The sequence below is a fragment of the Drosophila bipectinata genome, chromosome 3R (assembly GCF_030179905.1).
Source record: "Drosophila bipectinata strain 14024-0381.07 chromosome 3R, DbipHiC1v2, whole genome shotgun sequence".
NCBI classification, from domain to species: Eukaryota; Metazoa; Arthropoda; class Insecta; order Diptera; family Drosophilidae; genus Drosophila; species Drosophila bipectinata.
The window spans coordinates 3,644,083-3,654,647 of record NC_091739.1 but is presented as its reverse complement, the minus strand read 5'-3'; positions in this window follow the sequence as shown (position 1 = coordinate 3,654,647).

Here is a 10,565-nt window from a genome sequence, read left to right as displayed (position 1 = left end):
CTGCTGGGCAGTCAGAGTTTCTGGTGTTTCTGGTGGCTGCTCCTTGCTTTCCCGGCATTGTATTTATGGCTATTCATTTCGTGATCTACTGATTTCGCATGTGTTGGATGGGAATCCAGAACAGAGCCGTCGAGTAGATCCCCGGGATGAACTTGTAGCCTTTCGGCCCCGTTGGCCACGTACTGTGCCGCCGAGTTGCTGAGGCATAAGAAAAGATATAGATACAGATGCAGACATGGCAGGCATGGCAGAAACAGAGGCTCAACCAAAGGCATATTTCCCGGCTGCAGTGGAAGAAACAAAAAATAGAAATCATTAAGCCCGAAAAACACACATAGTAAATCTCATCAAGAATTCGTAGCAATTTCCTGTCCGATGATTTTAGGGCCAGGTCTTTGAATCGGAATCGGATCAACCTGGGAAGCAGATCCCCGAAGACCTTGGCAAAAGTCCGACTGAGTCATGTTGCCGCCGCCCAGTATCCGATTTGGTTATTTCTTCGGGTTGTGTGCACAGTTCATCATTGGAACATAAAAATTCACTGCGTTCATAAAAAAAATCGAAATAAATAACAACAAGCCAAGGTATCCAAAAAATCCTCATCTCATGCTGATGAGGAGAGCTCCAGTTTCCAAAACTCACACCACAGCAGCCAAAAAAAAAAATCCAAAAAAATGGAAACTGAAAAAATAAAGCAATGCAAACAACACGTGAGAAAATCTTCGTCTTTGGGTCCAAGAACTTGAACGATTTTTATTTCTTGTTCAGCGTCTAGGGCGACGATATACAATATATACATATATGTGATATATGTGAGTTGATGTGGCCAGAATCTCTGCCCCTTTCTTGGCTTTTTGTTTAGTTTTTTGTTTTTTTATTTATATTCTCATCACAACTGATTGCGCTTCGCTCGATGCGATTAGTGTTAAAAGGTATTAAAGCGGCAAATACACACACTGACGGAAAAAAAACACACATATCGAGAGTGGGATCCACGGAAGAAATGTGGCAGGGTCGGGTTGGGCAGGGGACAATCCCGAGGGTAAGGGGAAATGAAAGGCAACAAAACGTTACAGTTGCCACTGTCCCACTGTGGCCCGATTCTTTATTTTTTATTTTTTTGTCCGTCCGTCGCCCATTGTCGCTCAATTTGACACTGCAGTCGACTGCGCGGCCGCCGCCAACGTCCGCAGTAAATTTGTTGTCATTTGATATGCGAGTCATGAGGATTATTAGGTTCAGTCGCCGATGAAAAAAATCCAAATAAACGGCCATGCGACCAAGCAATATAACGAGGGGGTATTCATGAGTTTAAACCTTTTTAAATACTCTACAAAAAATAATTTTGTCAGATTGATAAGCCTTAGTGACAAGAACGTCATTAAATATATTACTCATGTTTAAGCTTTGAGTTAAGACCATTTTCGGTATAAGCATACATGGTATGCAGGTATGTTACAAACTACTTTTTAGTTTGGATCCCAACTCATCTTGAGGACAATTTTTTTCGGACTTGGAATTTTTATTTCCATTTTATAAGTCCAAATTTCTTAGTAAAAATTGCTCTAAATTATATCTTAATATAGATATATAAATATATAAATATAGTTAAAAAAAAAGAATTTTTATATATATGTATATATATATAAGAACCTTTCTTATATATATGTTTCTTAGTTTTTTAATATTTTTTAAATCAGTTTAGTTTCCGTTCTCTTTCTATGACTCTCGCTGTTGAAACTTCACAGTCCACCCTCGCTTTCATTTTAGTCAGCACAAAGAAGACATTTGCCTGTGTCACTTTGGAGACAGCAATCCCCCTAGTCCGAATTTCAGTCTCATTCTACACCGCCTTCCCAGTCCCAGTGCCAGTCAGAGTTCCCTTTCCCCCGGGCAGCGTCATCATCATCATCATGGTCGTTGTCACCATCAACGGGCTGTCATTATTGTCGTCTTTATGGTTTTATACTTTTTTAATTTGGAGCAAACTGTCGTTGAGAGGCCCAACCTGAGCCGGGCTAAATCGAACTTGAATCGAATCGACGACTCGACTCGGCTCGTTTGCGTGAAATTCTCATTTTCGGTCTTTGGCCGGATCGGATTTTGGGTGTATTGGTTCCTTTCTATTTCGATTTTAAATTGCTTTTAATTTGAGTTATAGAACGTTTGCTTATTTAAGCCAGCATAAATCGAGATTTGAGCTCTTTTATGTATTTATTTTACCATACACTTTACACACTCCATTTGCCTAAGACGTTGGCTCTCGGTTCTTGGCTATCTTTCAGGCTATTTGAATCCGATCCGCTCTGTTGTTGGCTTTTCTGTGGCAGGTACGCACTTCATTAAGGCTTTGTTTGCCAAAGGTGTCGATGTGGAATGTTTTTCCTTTCCTCTCCAATGTGGAAAAGCCATATTTGTCATCATAAATATGTTAACGGCAAACAATAGACTTCGGCCACGAGCTTGGTCAAAGTTATACACCGATTTGGAGATTGGAATTGAAAGAATCAAAAAGCTGACACCCCATTTTGTACTTGGTAATTTCTCAATAAACGGCTCGAGCCCAAGCTGGTGAATGCGTGGGTCGATCTACCTGTTGCCTGCTCTTTTTACCGGATCGTCTTTGGATTTCCTAACAGAACTTAACCCATGGCAGCCCACTCATTAAGTAAGAGAGATGAGAGACCACCGCAGGAGACAGGCGTACATACACAGAACGTGGTTAGATTAGATCAATACAAGTGCCACCGTCCCGGTCCCAAGTACCATACCAGATCCGGGGCCTGGATCTGCATCTGGATCTGGATGTGGACCTGGTCAAACCCAGCCCCATTGGACGCGATGGGTTTGTCGATGTGTCTTCGCGATAGGCATTTAAATCTCCGACGTCGTTCGTGTTTTTTCTCGGTTTGATTTTTGTGTTTTGTGTGTTGGTTTTTTGCCTGCGCCTTGAGTAATGCTGGGTTTGTGTGTTGATTTTGCACTCGAATGTGAAACGCAACGCGGCTCAAGTGGAGCATAGCACAAAGTGCTTAAATGTTTTCGATTGTTGCTCGTTCTTGGCCAAGAGCAAACAGTAGGCACACTGACGTTGCACTGCCTGTCAGCCAGTTGAGTCAGTCAGTCAGTTGAGTCGGTGCCCGGTTTTCTTTATCATTTTGATGAAATCGGTAAACCTGGGAATGCGTTGCACTTGTAATCTTGGAGCGTCTGCCGACCGACTGGCTTTTCCTCCCGCCCAAGGACACTGCGAAAAATGTATTTAAATTTCGATTTAGTTAAAGGTTTAAAAAACTAGATAATAAATAAAAAAAATGATACAAATATATATGTGATATATGAGATCTTTTACCGATTTTTTAAAGGCAAATCTCTTAGGCAATATGAGAGGTTTATTAACCCCCTAATATTTTTTTTTCAGTGCCACCTTTAGCTGCTTTGCATGCATCCTTTGTTGAGTGAGTGAATTATGTGGCCGGGGTCTGACGGCGAATGCAACTGACATGTCTGCAGAAAATGGGCCCATAATGAAGTGTATTTACCTTGCATTTTTAATCATTTTCAATCCCATTCCCAACTTGCCACACTCGCTGCTTGTACAACACGTCTAAGTTGCAATTTGCAATTAAAATTCAAATTAATATAATGCACGAAGCTTTTAAATGGGGTTTCTGGTTGTTTTTTGGCTCTTTTGGTGGCTTAATCGTTAAATGTGGTGCTCCAGTTTGGCTTTTTCGATGTTGTGTTTTATTCGTCGCGTACATGCCGAGACTCGTAATGTTTTCAAAATACTCCAAAACAAAAAACGTTGTAAGTGCTTTAAGAACAAGTTTTCGGTGCTTTTTTCGAGGTAGTTACTGCTGTTGGTAGTGGGTTTCATTTATTTATAAGCCTTATGGTAATCTTGAACTCGGCTCTGAGGCGTAGTCGCTCTGCGTTAACCGGTGCACTAAAAGCTCGCCAAAAGACTTGTCCAGAATGGCAGCTCAAGGTGACAAGAAACTGAGTCAAGTAATGGAAATTTATTACATTCCGTTGATGTTTCGGAAAGGGATGTCAATAAATTCAGCAGCTTTGAAGGCTATACCTGGACAAAGTAAGAGGTTTCTATAAGTAATGAAGTATAGTCATTGAAATAAATTTCTCATTCAAATTTTTAATGAACAGTTCATTGATCTATATTTTAACATCCATTTAAGGCATTTATTAGAAAGCACAAAATCAAAAATAAATATTTAATCGGCGAATTCGCTTTAATCCCACATTAGCATAATCAATCACTTGACAGACTGAGATTACTCATTACTCCCTCAACAGTCTGCATTTTCGCATGGCCTAAACAAATATTTCATGGCACAGTTCGATCGTGGAATGTCACTGGGACTCGCCCCCGTAATAGTCCCTCCTGTCCTCAGTTCCGATCACGTCTCATTCGCCCCCGGTTTGTGGTAAATTTAACTTTTTAAGTTTTTTTGTTGGTCTTCATTTACAAAATCTGTGCGTGAGTTTGGTTTGTATCGGGCTTGTTGCTGGCCACGCAAAAGGTAAATTCATTTTATATTTTATTTACCACCTTATTTGAGACTCATTTTTCTTCCACTTAATGCCACGGCGGAGAGAAACGCATTTGACACATTTTGCATTTTAAACGTTGACAATTGCCGCCAAGTGTTTTCTGCTTATATTTGTTGGGTAAACACGGGGCACGAAAAGAGTCTACAAGTCCACAAGAGGAAAACCAAAGCCAAGTGCAAACAAAAGAACGCCCGGCCAAGGTGAGGATCTTAAGTCTCTGGCCTATTAGCTTTCGGATGCTGAGCACGTGAGGCCGGGGTGCCAGAGACTCATCTTGGCCAAGTAACAAAGGCCGACCGTTGACAAGTGGAAAGTTCGTATGCAGATTCTGATTTATGCGGCCTGTGCGTGTTTGGTGTGGCCCAACTCGCCTGCAACTCGTTGTGGCTGTTGCTGTTGAATTTGTTAATCAATTAGTCATAATTTACGGCTCAACAATAATCAGTCGACGGAAGGCAATGAACTGGACTCTTGCACTTGTTGCACCGTCTGTCTCTCCGGTCGCAGATACAAAACGATCTCCTCGCGTCTGTCCTCGCGTCTGTGTGGCAAAAACACATTTGCCACAACGCTAATGATGTATTGTGGCTTGCATGTGGTGGCCCTTGTGTTCCTCCACAGCCCTCTTGGGCTGCAAAACATCTTAAGCGTTTAACACGATCTTCAATTTGCGCGGAGCACAATATAAAAAGTAAAACAAAAACCTTTCTGGCCAAGCAAAAATTTCTGGCCAGGAAAGGCGAAGAAGAAATCCAAGGGAATTCAAGAGACCAAATGCAATGAGGACGAGAAGAGTGGCTAAAAAAATCGTGCAGGGCAGTGCCAATTGGCTTAAAGCCACAGTAAAGACTGGTCAGATAACCCATTTTATTTTACAGGTCATTAGATATTGCTTATATGCAAGAAAGTGTTTTTTTAAGTCGTATATATTTTAAAGTTTATCATATTTAATAAACATTAATAATTATACTGCACAGTCATTACTGTACAGTATATGTGTATGCCTGACCAGTGATGCACCAGCTATATAAGCCCATGCCTCATGCTGTGTCGTAATCGCGAGTTCGTTGCCTAAGTCTTTCGTTTTGCCTGCCACTAAATATATCATCGAAGCGCCCGCACCCTCACCCGCCTGGGACCCTCCTTCGCACTCCCCACCATCGCTTACCTCTCACTAAGATTGCGGTTTTAAAAATATGTTGAGTTAAGCTAAACGATGCGGCCGCAGCAACCGCAGGAGCAAGAGCAGGAGCCTCTGCAACGGAAGGAAGAGGGAGGCCGGCACGGAGTGAATCGCATGTATACGCCCATCAATGCTGCCACCGCAGTGGCAGGTTGAAATGTTGCGCCAAGTCCGCGAACTGGGCACGAAAGCGAAAAGGAAACACAAGGATTTTTATGCCAGCTCGGCACCCTTTTGCCTTTCCTCTTTCAGTTTTTTCTCGGATATTTTTCTCGGTTTTATTTCTTCTTTTTTATCTGACTGTGGCAATCGGATCGCGTACTTTGTGCTGTTCTACACGCATACAACAACAGCAGCTACAGCAGCCGATGCCTCAACCACAGCCATGAAATGCAGGTGCTTATGGCCTCCGTTTGGGCCAACCTCAAGTTCAGGCCTTCTCCTGGCTGCCCCCCCGCCGTTGTTGCCACAAAACCCACCGCCGAGCACTTCGTATGCCTCAGAGAGAGTCTTGTACGAAATTAACTACAAACAGCAGTACAAAATATTTTAATTAAAAATTCCTAATCGTGTGCGAAGCATTTTTTATCTGATTTCAGTTACTCCTGTCCCCGCCGAGGGAGGAGGGTCCTCCCCCTCCTCCTCCTCCTCCTCCACCGAGCGGGCTAAAAATGTATTAATAAGAAAATCGCCAAAGGTTTGCGTGTGTGGAGGATATACCCCAGTCCCGCCGACTCCCTCCCTAATCCCTCTCCCATTCCCACATCCATCTCATCTGATCTTCCCTGGATGCTGCTGAGGCTGATGCTGCTGCGAGGACGGCTGCTGCTGCTGACTTGGGTCCCAGACGTATAATAAATTGCATTTGCCTACTAGCCGGGGAGATGCAGATATGAGCTTGGCATGGAGTCCTCCGATGCAACGGAGTTGGGTTGCATGCAACTGCAGACGACGAGTCGACGACGAGTCGCCTCGCCAGATATTTTTGCATCTAGATACTTTTGGCAGTAATGTGCGAAAATTTCATTGGGTGTCGAAAAGTTAAGTAGTGCTCGCTGCTGCTGTCTTCGGTTTTACTCTGGCCTCACTGGCTCTGGCTGTAGCTGTTTTTTTTGTTTAACTTTTTTAGTTTTTTAGCTTTTCTGTTGGTTTTCAGTCTTGGAAATCTCAGAGTTTGCCGTGCAGATTGTCTCGCCCCAATCTTCGAGTGCTGCCGTTTACATTTAATGTGAGAACTAAACATTTGGCTTTTGAGCCTTCAATTTGTATTAAGTTGTTTGCATCCTCCATTCGCGACTCGTCAACCCCAGTTGGTAAGCCGAGGAGCTGGGACCTGGAAGTCGGAGTCGGGAAAACTATTTGCTGTCGACTGCGAAATTGTTCCTTGACCGATGGAGAAAATTGCTGCGTTTTGCTACGAACGACTGTTATCAATTTCGCTTGGCTAATTGGTTTCAAATTTATGGACCTGTAATTGATATTTATGTTTGTCCTCGCTTCGGGATGCGTTGTCAAATGCCTGGATCCCCGTCTTGGATGGGCCACTTGCGGCATGCCTGCGTAATTGGTCAAAGTACTTAGCTATAAATCCTCGACTGGCATTTACTGCTTCGGCTTAGCCGGCAGACCTCCATAGATTTTAGCCTGGGGCTCCTGGAAGGCCCGCGGGCCCCGAGACATTTTAAGCGTCTATTCAAGTATCTGTGAAGGAACGGTTATTAAAGTGCCAGACTGGAAAAAGATTAGCAAAGCCCCACTAAGCGGATCTGTTGTGGGTTGCAACATTTTCAAGAACTAAATTGCAAAACATTGCGAAATTCATTTGGTTCAAAAGACTCTTGTGTCTTGGGCTAATTACACCCGGTTAACTTGGCTCAAGGTCAGTTCTGGCATCACCATCTGGGATTTGATAAAAAGTGATGGGCAGTGGGGTAGCCGGATGTTTTCACGAGGGTTTCTCAGAGTCAGGATAGTAATGTGACTCATAAGATACACATTTTCCAATGTCCACTTTAGGATGGTTAATACTACCAAAGGATTCCCATATTCTTGACTATATGGGAATATATTACTTATATTGCCAAATAAAGTAGCCATAAAAATACCCATCAAAGAACAATGGATTTCTTTGGTTTTAATGGATTTGGAATTGAAATTTCAGCCCCCTTTCAGAAAAACGCCTCTGTCCATTCTAGGACCCAAATGTTAAAGACATTCGGACCTGGAATTAGCATGCAAGAACCCGAAATAAAATTCGTTTTGTACGAATCTGTTCTCATTTTGTTCGACGGCCAGCACGAACGAACGAACCGAAAACAAAGAACGCGCTAATTAAAAATGCTAAAAGTTTTAAGCTCTCCAAGAGCCGGCCCGAAATTCCAGCCTCCTTTTCAGCTGTCCATTTCAACTGGGGCTTCGGGTCGATCCGAGCTAGCTTCAGTTGAGTTCCAACTGATGGCCAGCTCCCTTCCCGGCTCCATTCCCAATGCGATCAGAAGTGAATTTGGTTTTTGTTTTTTGTAATTTTTTTGGGATCTTGTTGGAGTAGTAAACACCGCACGGCTGTCGATTTCTGTTTGCTGTCAGTTAGGTGGAAAAGGGGGCGGGGCCGGGGACTTGGTAGCCCTGCCGAGGTCCAACCATTCATCTTTGGCCGGTTCGAAGGGCCTCGTTTTCGGTTTTCGGTTTTGGGTTTTCAGTTCAGTTTTCGGCTTTCAGTTTCGAGCGATCATTTGTTGGTTTGGCGTGTTGCTTATCCCGGCGATTCTGTTTTGAAATTTCCAATGAAATGCTGGAAATGCTGCCGCCAAACAGGACTCAACATGCAGAGTTTATAGGTATTTTAATTAGTTGAAATTTCTCAGTCTGAGAATGGGGAGCCCAGAAAACAAAAACCAAAGGGAGGGGAGACACCAAAGGGACCACCTAGGTAACAAATGTCTTTCCTATGTAAACACAACTCTTGGCCCCAAATGAGCAGTCATTTACCCACTCCCTAACAACTCCCTTTCTTACTGTCTTTGATAAATTGATTAAAACCTAATGAAGCTTAATAAGCCCGAAAATCCTCCATAAATGAAGCGATTACTCTAAAGCAATCCCATTTGGGGATTACGATCTTCCGATGAATAAAGTATTCAATTTTTTAGAAACCACAAAATGAAATCCAAGCACTGGACTAAAATTAAAACGTCGACTTAAGCCGCCAACGAGAAGGGCGACATTTATCCGGACAGTGACAAGTGTCCAACCCCGACGCTGTTGATGATCCTCGGCGAGGGTTTTTTGTTTTTTTTTTTTGGAAAGGTTGCCGCAGATTTGATTGTTTGTTTAATTGCGGGCAAGTGGGCTAGGGCGGCAGACAACAGCATTTTATGCACTTGAAAATTGTAACAGGCAAAAATGATAAATGATTCGCGCTTTTAACCCTCCACTTGCACAGCTGTTGGGTTTCCTTCATGCCAGTGCGTAACATTTGCCGCAAATCAAAGGCTAACCGCTGACGACGATGTGGTAATGGTGGTGGTTGGGTGGTGGTTTAGGTGGCTAGGTTGCTTAGGTGGCTGGCCGGGCCTGACGCTGCCTTGGGTGCACTTACAGCCACGAAAATGTAATAAAAACGTGCGTCTTCACTTCATGTAAATCATGTCAGGCGGCGGCGAGTAGCGCGAAATATTTCTACTCCACCGAGGAAAATATAACATTATGAAATTTAATGTGAGAAGTCGTATTTAAAGTTTTTACGACAGTTGTTTTTTAAATATGTAAATTATTATATACTTTTCATATTATACTTGGAGTACATCCCTCATACAGTTGATTTTAATAAACCAGGGAAATTGATTTTTATTTTTTTATTTGTATTTTCTAATTTTATCTTTGTTCTTTTATTCTTTCTTTTAGTTTGAAAACAAATAAGAGATCCATAATATATAAAAGCTTATAAAGGTTAAGATTTAATGTATTAACGTTTTAAACTTTTTAAAATAAAACATTATTAATTGTTTCAAAGAATTACTCTTTAATTTTCAACCCTATAAAATCTATTCGCTTTGGATCTATTTCTATTACGGTGATATAACCTTTTTTTAAATTCCTAAAGAAATTGCACTTTTAATTCTTGCATTTATATGCATAATTATTATCCTTTACATCATAGTTTATTTATTATTTAAATTGTTTTTCCATGTGCTGATGATGATGCTGGGGAAGTAACATAGCAGCCGGTACACAAATGAGGTGCATGGCGTGAAGATCATCCCGAGCGCACTGGAATCGCGATCGCAATCGCCAAATGGAAGGTAAGGTGTCCCAGTCGGAGCTGGAGTCGGCTGGAGTCCAGGGCGTCTCTACGGTACTGTCTGCAGTCTGGCGGCGGTGGCGTGAACGTGCAAACATGTTGCACATGAGAGAGGCTGCCGCTAAAGTACTTGTACTTGTCATATTGTTATGGATTTATGGCAAACACGTATAGCGCTATAAAAATGACATATGCACGTGTATGGGTTAAAGTATGGGCTCGATATATGCTCCACCTCCCGTCCACCCCCTCCCAGTTTGGGTATCACTGTGTAACAGTTGCACATTAAAAGGAAAAAAATAAGAAAACACATGAGCACGCGCAGCCATCTCGATTACTCGCCTGCGTCGGCGCAATCACAAAATCAACCCTCCATGATCTTGAAATATATCCCTATACTTTATAAATTCATACCCTCCTCTCCCCTCACCCCACACGCTTCAACCCTCTACCCCGCTAATTAATCGCCTTTGTTCGTGTCATAATTCGTTGCGTATGAAACATGTT